This window comes from Podarcis vaucheri (assembly GCF_965113315.1).
Source record: "Podarcis vaucheri genome assembly, chromosome: 3".
NCBI lineage: Eukaryota > Metazoa > Chordata > Lepidosauria > Squamata > Lacertidae > Podarcis > Podarcis vaucheri.
Genome location: NC_138761.1, coordinates 87,420,145 through 87,430,791, shown reverse-complemented (window position 1 = coordinate 87,430,791; position 10,647 = coordinate 87,420,145).

Here is a 10,647-nt window from a genome sequence, read left to right as displayed (position 1 = left end):
AGAACCCTCCGTTGTTATGTTTTCCTGCGGTGGTACCCACAAGATAATTACAATAAACATAGGTTTGGGTTTAACACTATTCTTCTGTTTTTGCTCAAACCTTTATCTTACAATAAAGATATTGTAGTATAGAGAGATATCTTTTCTACAGAGCTCAGGCTGGTTACAACATTCTCTCAACCCCCTGAAGATAACAGGCTTAGAGTACAATCCTATACATATCTAGTGCTTTTTTTCCTGGGGGGATGCAGGGGGACGCATACCCCTAAACATTTTGTGAATCTAAGTTTGGCCTCATTGAGGGGCAGTATTTCAGTATGAGTAGGAAAATGAGAGTACCCCCTAAACATTTTTTGACGAAGAAGAAGAAAAGCACTGTACATATCCACTCCTAAGAAGGTCCTATTGAGTCCAGTGAAATTTACTGCCAGGTAAGTGAGCATATGGGACGCGGGTGGCGCTGTGGGTTAAACCACAGAGCCCAGGACTGGCTGATCAGAAGGTCGGTGGTTCGAATCCCCACGATGGGGTGAGCTCCCATTGCTCATTCCCAGCTCCTGCAAACCTGCAGTTCGAAAGCACGTCAATGTGCAAGTAGATAAATAGGTATCGCTCCAGCGGGAAGGTAAACGGCGTTTCCGTGCGCTGCTCTGGTTCGCCAGAAATGGCTTAGTCATGCTGGCCACATGACCCGGAAGCTGTACGCTGGCTCCCTCGGCCAATAAAGCGAGATGAGCGCCGCAAACCCAGAGTCGGCCACAACTGGACCTAATGGTCAGGGGGTCCCTTTACCTTTAAGTGAGCATAGGATTGCAGTCTTAGTAACTTAATTCTAATCAGTAATAAATAAGTAAATTGATAGTCAGCAGACTATGTGTTGCATTCAACAAACATTTGTTTCGAATAGATTCATTGAAATAAATGGTCCTGACTAAGTTATGTCCATTAATTTCAATGGGTCTACTTTGAGTAAAACATTGAACAGAATCTGGACTCCAGGGACATCCGTACCATTATATTCAAAGGACTCTTTACCCCTTTAACAGTCATGGCTTCCCCTCCCCTCCCCAAAGAATCCTGGGAGCTGCAATTTGTGAAGGATCCTGACCTCATAGACCTATACCTAGAGACCTATTCTCAGCACCCTTAACAAAATCCCCAGGATTCTCCATAGCTGTTAAAAGTGGTATAAGAGCATTTTAAACATACAGTGTGGATGAAGTTGGGGCACACAAACAACAGAGAGCCAGGCAACACTACTTTTTGGTAAGATGCAGCATTGGGTAGTAAAAAAAGAAAAGAAAAAGAAACCTGAACTCATCAGGGGGCATGCAAAGTTTGTGCACTAAACTCGAAGGCAGTAATATGTGAGGTATAAAATGGCAAGCGGTGGTGAATATTACTATGGAAATGCATTCTCCTGTAAATTAAATGAAAGAGCTCTTTACGCTAGTTTAAATGGATTTAAGTGCCCAGTTTAATTGAAAATGAGACCATTTGTACAGAAGACATATAGTCAATCAGTAGAGCATGAGACTCTTCATCTCAGGCTCATAGGTTTCAGCCCCACGTTGGGCAAAAGATTCCTGCATTGCAGGGGGTTGGACTAGATGACCCTGTGGTCCCTTCCAACTTCACAATTCTAGGATTCCAAGACAATTGGGTCCATCTAGCTCAGCAACATTGAAAATGACCAGCAGTAGCTCTCCAGAGTGTCAGAGAAGAGCCTTTCTTAGCTCTACCTGGAGATAAAGGTAAAGGTAAAGGGACCCCCAACCATTAGGTCCAGTTGGGACCCACTCTGGGGTTGTGGCGCTCATCTCGCTTTATTGGCCGAGGGAGCCGGCGTACAGCTTCCGGGTCATGTGGCCAGCATGACTAGGCTGCTTCTGGTGAACCAGAGCAGCACACGGAAACGCTGTTTACCTTCCCGCCGGAGCGGTACCTATTTATCTACTTGGACTTTGACGTGCTTTCAAACTGCTAAGTTGGCAGGAGCAGGGACCGAACAACGGGAGCTCACCCCGTCGCAGGGATTCAAACCACCGACATTCTGATCAGCAAGTCCTAGGCTCTGTGGTTTAACCCACAGCGCCACCTGCATCCCCTACTTGGCGATACCAAATAGCAAACCTGGAACCTTTCTCATGTACAGCATCTGCTCTACTGCTAAGCTACAACCTAACATAACCACTGATAGGGCATTCTTTAGCTAATAATTGAGAAACGCCTTACACAAAAATTAACTCTTTATTTACCTCTGGTTTGGTCAGAGAACGTCACATCAGTTAAGCTGTCAAAGCCCATGCTGATGTAGGCATTCGACAAACCAAAATTACTGCACATTTTCCTTCAAGGGGAAGGTTGCGGGAAAACCATTCCTTCCAAGTCACTAATCTTCGTAAAGTTCCGAAACACTTTCCCCAGAGCTAAGCACAATCACTTGATAAGATGCCAGAGGACACTTTATCACACAGGCAGTGAAGCAAGATGAAAAATACAGGATGCAAAAGTTGATATTGATGACCAATGTGATCATATATAGCAAGAGTCGTATCTGGCTTTACTACTAAGGGTGTTTGGCTGACTCAGAAATTTACAGCTTGTTTTGGGGGTTTTTTAAAGCTGCTTAAATAATAGTTGTATAGTTTAAATGAATTTGTTTCAGTGGGTCTGATAAATGTACAACAGTGTGCAGGGCAAACCAATTGAAAATGCTGCCAAACTCTTTAGTTTTATATCGGGGTGCTTCATATTTTTGCAGTGCTGAATTGAGCCCATTTGGAGTGGCCATCCTGAGAGAAGCTCCAGGTTTAATTTAATGTTGGCATTCAAGGTAGTGAGAGTAGTAGTAGTAGTAGTAGTAGTAAACAACTTTACTGGCTGTGGTGTTGGTGGCGTTGGATGGGGTGCACAGATGTCCCTCTTCCCAGCTCTCCTGGTTCAGCTGGCCTCCCACTGGCCACCACTGGAGTGACACAAGCATCGCTTTGAGAGCTCAGACCTTTCCCTTCTGCCTCTTGAATTTTCAAGCGGGAATTTTCAAGAGTTTGTTTGTTTTTAAAAACAAGGAGTGATGAGCCCATGCTTATCTCTCTAGGAAGGAAGTTTCAAAAGTGTGGGGCCACCACTGAAAAAGCCCTGTCTTTGGTATTTGCAGCCTAACAGCTCTTGCTGGTAGGCCAAGTGAGTTGGGCTTCTGGCCCTGGTTTTAATACTTTGACATGTTCATACAGGTGCTGGCAGTCCACCAGATAAATGGGCCCAATACACTCATTCCCAGATAAGAGTATGCATAGTTGAAACTAACAACAACAATAAATCCTGAAAAAGCCATCTTTTTTCCTGGCTCAGAAAATATCGTCCATTTTAGCTTACCAAGTGTCGGCATAGTAACACATGTCCCAAACTGCCCTGATATGGTTCCTCGTCTGAAATAGTAACTCCACTACTCTTAGGCTTTTAAAATGTTGTTGTTTTCATCATCCTCCTGGTCAATGATATTTCAGTGTTGTTTTTAACTAAATGGAGACGGGCATTTACTGACTAACGATAAGTAACTGGAGGTATACTTTCTCTCATTGAGTTGCAGCACTGCATAATTATATGTAGTCTCCTTCTGCCAGCCTGCTTTCTTCTTTTCCTTCTCTTTCTTCTTTTTCTCCTGTGAGAAACTCCGTAGTTGTGAAGAGAAGTGCTGCAAACCCAAAAGGGGGAAAGTCAGGCAAGCAAAGCAATATTGCCAAGGCTAGTAGAAAGTGTCTAGTTACAAGAAGAGTTGAGAGGCAGACAAATAACAGGATATGGCCGGCAGAATAAATAGAAAGAGGCTAGTCTTAAGGAGTTTCCATGACTCACGGCTGGGCCACACTCACTAAAGCGGCACACAGGAATGATTCAAAAGGATGCAAGGAAAATGGATGTGGAAGAAATAAAATAAAAAAATTTAAAAAGGGAGGAGGATAAAAGCTTTGTAGGGCTGAGGAGACAGGGAAATGGATGAGATGGAATGATGTCATGGAGAGATACCTTTCTTGGCTAGACATGTGGAAAATTGAGGCACACAGATTATAGCTCTGTTTATGATCCTCTGCCAGCAAGTACTTGTTTACAGCATAGAGGGTTAAGAAAAGATGACAGCTGATCCTTAATGTGACAGGAAACGTTATTTCACAGCGAGTCTGGATGGGCCTGGCAATGGGATCAGGTTTGATAGAAACAGAGGCATGAAAAGATTTTGTTTCGATGTAATAGGCAAGTTAAAAGAGCAGATTTATTTTCAGAGCAAGGAAACGATGGGGGAAGAAACTCTTCTCCGGTCTGTGTCGTAAGGATTGGTGAGCACAAAACACCCTCCATATGGAGACCGCTTTAAAATTGCTGCCTGAGGCATTGTCTCAGCTGGCTTGCTACATAGATAGAGGATCAGAGTGCAGTTGCTTGCTGCACAGATAAGATTTCCTTAGTATGGCCACGAACTTCCCACCACACCCTGACACACACACACACACACACAGAGAGAGAGAGAGAGAGAGAGAGAGAGAGAGAGAGAGAGAGACTCAACAGGAGTGTGGGGAAGACTCCAACCCAAATGGAAAGCCATTGCATGCAAATGGCTCCTATGCAGAGACGGCTGCTGAAGGAACCAGTTTAAAATGGCCTCCAGGTGGCGTCTCTTTCCTTTGCACTTCACTAAGGAGAACAGAGTGACTGCTAACACCATACAGAAATAATGTAGAGTTTTGTTTTGGTTTTTGTTTTTTTAAAAAAGAGAAATTAGTTTTCACTCTCCCCAGGAGCCGATGTCAGAACAATTCTTAGCCTTCAGTAGCTGCATAAGTGCTTGAAATTAAACAAGCAGATAGTTTTGATGGAACAGATGTCCCCATGGCAATACAAGGATATCTTACTCACTAAGGAGTGAAGGGAATGAACAGATGAGAAAGATTCACAGTATTCCCTGACAGTACTCAAGGTACACTGTGTATCTTTAGAAGCAAGCTGTAAAGGGTACACATGGGTGAAGGAACAGTGTCACCATCGCAGGATTCGTAAGTAACGTGAGACAAGTTTGTTTTGAGAGTCAAATGAGGACAGCAATGGAAGGCAGGGTGAGGTGGGGAAAATTCCTCCTTGTTATTTTTAGTAGCAATGCTGTTTGGTATGGTTGATGCAGACAAGAAACACCATTTCAGAAATGGTCAGTTTTAAAAATCCAAAACCATCGATTTTCATGGCCTAGATTTCCATTAAATAGAAGAACTCTCGATCCAGCAAGAGGGACCCACAGTGGACCGCTATGTACATTGTTGATGTATGCACACATCTAGGTGCAGAGCACTAGGAGCATCACAAGGCACATCTGTGTCACAGTGAGATGGATGCTTTTTTAAAAAATAAAGATTTTCCAAGTATTGTCACTGGAAAGTATGGTGTGTTGTGACATAGTGGCACTCCCATTGAGGCATTCCATTCACAGTGAAGAAGGAAAACTGCAAAGTGGCTCTTCTGTCGCCTGAAGCAGCAGCCGTGTTTTTGCTGTGGAAGAAATAGAGGAACCATCTGTCACCTCATCAGGATGGTAAACCCACCCTCCAAGTATATGATTCTGGCAATTTTTGTCCAGCCACAAAACGGATGAAAATGTCTCAGCCAAATACTTCAGTCCTGCTTTAATGATGACATTGCTCCTGCTGTGTTGTTGTTTTTAATGGGTAGCATCACAGATACACAGGACTTGCATGTACCAAGAATTTATTCATTCCAGTATCTTGAACAAAGGCAAAATCATCCACACACCAGTGCCACACAGATGCAGAATCTATCCAGATGGACAGTTGTTCATATTTGCCTGAGACACATAATACAGTGCTGCAATGGGGAGGGGAGTCCATACTAGTGTCATGAACTAGCTGGATGTGGAGGAATGGTGGGAGGCACCAGCTGGGGAACCCCCCAAGGGAAACCCCAAGGCAGGACGGCTCAGAGCCAGGGGATTGGTGGTGGGACAATGATGAGTGGTCAGAAGGAGAAGAGGGAGCAGACTGGGAGGAGGAGTTGTTGGAATCTGAAGAGGTAACAGGGTTTAATAAGCAGGAAGAGTCTGTGACAGAAATCAGTCCAGAACCAGAGGCTGGAGAGGAGGGGGGTCAAGAGGCAGAGATAAAGCAGCCTGCTGAAGAAGCACCTCCCCTGCTGTGACCAGCTCCTCCCCACCCCGTCTTCCAGAACCAGAAGAGGTATGAACAGGGCAGAGCAAAGACAGGCAAGGCGTTGGAGTCTCAGATTGCTTGGGAATGACCCAGGGGAGAAGGAGGAGGAGGAGACTTGGGGAGCTGCGGGAAGGTCCTCAGTCCTCACAACTGCCTCATTGGGGCAATATCTACCAGTAAGAGTTGCTGTGCTCACAAGGCCTGGCCTCCTGAGCTGTTTTGTTTCTTTGAATAAAGAGAGTTAACTTCACTGACACCGTGTGAGTTATTACTGACCTGCACCTAACTCCCGCCCTGACATCTGGTTGATTGCACTCTTCTTCCTATGATAGTTTTTTACCCCACCATGAGAGTTTTTAATGCAACCTAGACAGATGTCTCACCATCCTCTTTATTATAAGAACAGCAAGAACAACACCTGGTGTCAATATCTGAATACTTGTAAGGATGGACAAATCAGTCTATTTCCCACCTGTGCCCCTTTTGCGTCTGTTCATTCCTAAATTCATCCCATGCTGTTTCTGGAGTCATCTGCACACGTTAAAAAAAAACCACACCAAAACAATCACTTAAATCTTTATTTAAATATATTTCTAGACATATTTTACCTCAGACGGCATCTTTCTAAATATATTTCATATCCATTTTAAGACCTTAAAAAAAAAAGAAGCTAAGAACTGCATTGCAATGTTCAGTAAAGTGTGGAATCCAACTGTTTATCCACATTCCAATCTGCACATTAGTATGGAAAGTGCAGATCAGGTCAATTTGCATTAGAATTCATGGCAGTCAAATGCCTCAAGCACCCCTAGGTGCCCACACCACAGCAGAGGATTCATCTTCCCTTCACATCCAGGGGGAGAGGGCAAGCAGGTGAAAGACTGGCAACTGCCTCTCTCCTTCCCTAGAGGATGGTTGCAGGTGGAAGCAACAGGGAGCAGCCTGTATTGTACTGACAGGCAATCAACAAGAAGGAATGGCTGGGTCTGGGCTGCCAGGATGAAAATGGCAGCACTGATAATGCAGGGGTGGGGAGCAGCATCCAGCATTGCTTCACTAAAGGGTAAGGTTCCCTCAAGGTTGCAGGGCCAGGTGAGACAGTGACTCATTATAAAACCTGGGTGGACTGGAGGCCATCAATGGTGGGCTTTAACTTTCAAATTTCAGTGGCACCCTGTGTGACGCTAAAATTCAGTGGTGTCTGTCCCTCTTGCACTCCATTCTACAGCATTGTTGTGGCAACCCCCTGCAGCCCCGTGACCAGTGCAAATCTACATTTTCTTTTAGATCTATGATTCCACCTAGTTCCTAGATGCTCTTGATTGGTCAAGCTACAGGGTGGGGCCAATTCGTATTTCCTTTCTTCTAATCTGTCTCCCATGTAGCGATGGCAGGCTTTAAGCTTTTCAGACAGGCCTCTACTGTTGCACATGCATGTATTTGCATAAGGGCCCTTCTGACATACCCTAGCAGTGGCGTAGCGTGGGTTGTCAGCACCCGGGGCAAGGCAAGTAATTTGTGCCCCCTAACCCGTGGATTTGCGCCCCCTAACCCGTGGATTTGCGCCCACTAACCCTAACCCTAACCCCCAGATGTTGCGCCCAGTGCGGCCGGCCCCCCCTGCACCCCCACACTACGCCACTGTACCCTAGCCATCCGCCTAATGTAAAAAAACGAGGAAGGTAGGGGTGCATTTATATGACCTGCACCAGAACCAGGGTCAGCCACCAAATAGAGCTAGGGAGACAGCTTGCAGTAGTTTTTAGAGCAATCAATCAATCAATCAATCAATCAGTCTTTATTGCAGGTGGTGAATGTGGCTGTTGTCAAACTGGCATCTGTTCAGGGCTGCCCTGAGTCACCTGGTGACTTACTGTAACAAATTCATGGCAAGTTCTGGCACCTATTTTTCTTGAAAAACAACACCATGTAGAGCACATAGTGGAGCAGAAAGAACATAGTAGACTCAGTGTTTTAAAATGACCTTATGAATGTGGAAGAATATTAAATATGTACCATAATAGAAGATAAGCTTAGAGTTTGCTGCATGTTTATATATTATGTGAGAAGTAAAATTATGATACACAATAATTCCTCCCAAGAAAGGGATTTGATTTGTTATGGTTCAAACAAAACATTCACTGATAAATATTCCTGTGAACAAATTTATATTAAAATCATAAAATTTTTAAAAAGTGCTAGCTACTAATGGTGACAGAAAACAAGAAAGCGTTTACTGGGAATGTTTTGTAAGCATTGTCAAATGGACCATGTATCTTAGTAAGGTGCACAAAAGACAAACAACACTGACTGGGTAACAAATAGGTTTTCAAAGTAGATAACAGGGTGCTTTTTAATTAAAAAAACAAAAACCCTTATACACAAAATATACATAGGCCCAAGATGTTTTGCTGCCTGAGCTAGAGCAGCAAATGGCACCCAAGTCAAGGTGCATAGTTCCCTCAAGGCTCAAGCTGTTTTGGCATGTAAGGCAGAAAACCCCAGAAGCACCTGTCCAGTAAAAATGCATGGTAATATATTACTATAAGCTTCGGGTGCCACAGTTTGTGGATGCAAGTCACCCATAATTCTTGAATTTAGAAAAAGTTAGAATTAATTAAAGTTTGACTAAACTGTGCCAAACATGGAACCCCCTGGATTCATCTTATGGTAAAGAACCAAGCCAGCTTGGCAGAGGTTGCTGAGGATGGGTCATTGGCTGATGGTGGCCAGTCATTAATCCATCAAGGAAACCATTAAGAGGATGAAGATGTACCAGGCAAGGAGGAGGTGGGGCTCTTTCTTCAGCTGTGTGCTAGTGGGCAGAGACCAAAAGGGTTTAGGGTTTCAGTCTGGATTCTATAGAGCATCACTGAGTTGGCAGTGAGAGTGGGGGGAAGGCTGGCAGAATACCATGTGAACTGACTGTGACAGGAGCATGGCTGATTTCTCTGTTTTTAGACCCAAGCCTGCTGTGCCCATGGAAAGGAGGGGTAGGACCCTCTGTATGGGTGTAATGCTGAGATTCCCCTCCATCTAGGCTTTTTGTTGCATTATGTGTGTAAGTCAACCATATATTATAAAACACCACAGTCTCCACTGTGCCTCATTTTTCCAACATACACCCTGGGTTTAGCAGACATGGGACCCCTGAAATCTCACGCTGCTCATGGAGATTGGTGTGGCGTGTAACAGTATATACAGAGTGGGACCCTCTTTGAGTGAGGTGGGGGAGTGAATAGGCTACCCCAAGGGAGAGGTGTTGGTAGGGAGCGTTGCTATAAGGCAATTTGGTTGGCTCAGTCAGTTGGATGTCTGTTTTCTTTACCCAAGTATTTTGTTAAATAAGAAGTGCTTATTGTCGCCCTCGCTGCAATTTGTTTTGTTTGTTTTATGACGCAGTTGTCAATTTGTTTCTTATTTACTGAACAGGAAGGTAGAAAAACAGGTTTACTTAATGAGATGCTGGTGGGATGCCATAAAAGCGTAAACAAGGCCTTGCAGGATTAGACCAAGGCTGATCCATTTCTGCATCTTTTCCTCCCAACAGAGGCCAGCCAGATGCTTTTTAGGAGCCCATACGAAGGTGATGAGTGTGATGACATTATCTCGCTCATGTTGCCCAGCGACTGGAATTCTGAGGTATGTAGGCTGCATCTGATCCGGGAGGTGGAATACAGCTGGCGGGGTTTGTAGCTATACTTTGCTAATGGGCTGCTTACTCCTTGCTGGGTCACAAGCTGTGCAGACCTGTGTCAGCGTGAAGCACATGGAACTGCATGTGTTGCATGGTACCCTTGCAAAGCTTTATATCAAAGCCTTTCAACTGTATAAAGACAGAACAGAGAGTCAGGAAAGTCAGGAAGGTCAGCAGTTGAATCATAATTTCTGTTGACTGTATCAAACGAGACTTCATGAATATTTGGATTCTATAGCACATGATGTCTATTAGCTGCAGCGAAACATAGCGCTTTGCAGTTAAGAATACTGATTTCTTCTGGATCAGATTTCTGTTTTGTGGTAAGAGACAAAATTACAGTTAAGGTAATTAATGTAATCTGCATCATAGACATTTACCAAAAGTGTATGCAGGCTGTGTTGAACAGACACAGATGTAGCCTTACCTTAAACATGACTCCCAAGTTTCAGAACTGACTAAAATCTTGGAAAAGTTCTGTGCAAGCTTGTGTTGTAAGATTGGGGGTAGAACAGGCAAAGGTTAATGGTGAGGCTGGAGGCTGCCTTAAAGAGTCCTAGCATAATTGTCGCATACTTTCCTTTCCTGGACAAATTGGCTGATTACTGTCAACAGCTGGCCTTCTCAGCTGGAAATACCTGACAGGGAAATTCCACTCCTCTGCCCCTGCTGCAGATACATACCCACACACCATCAACGTGATTCAAGATTGGGCGGATATCAGGCTTGTGGGATCTA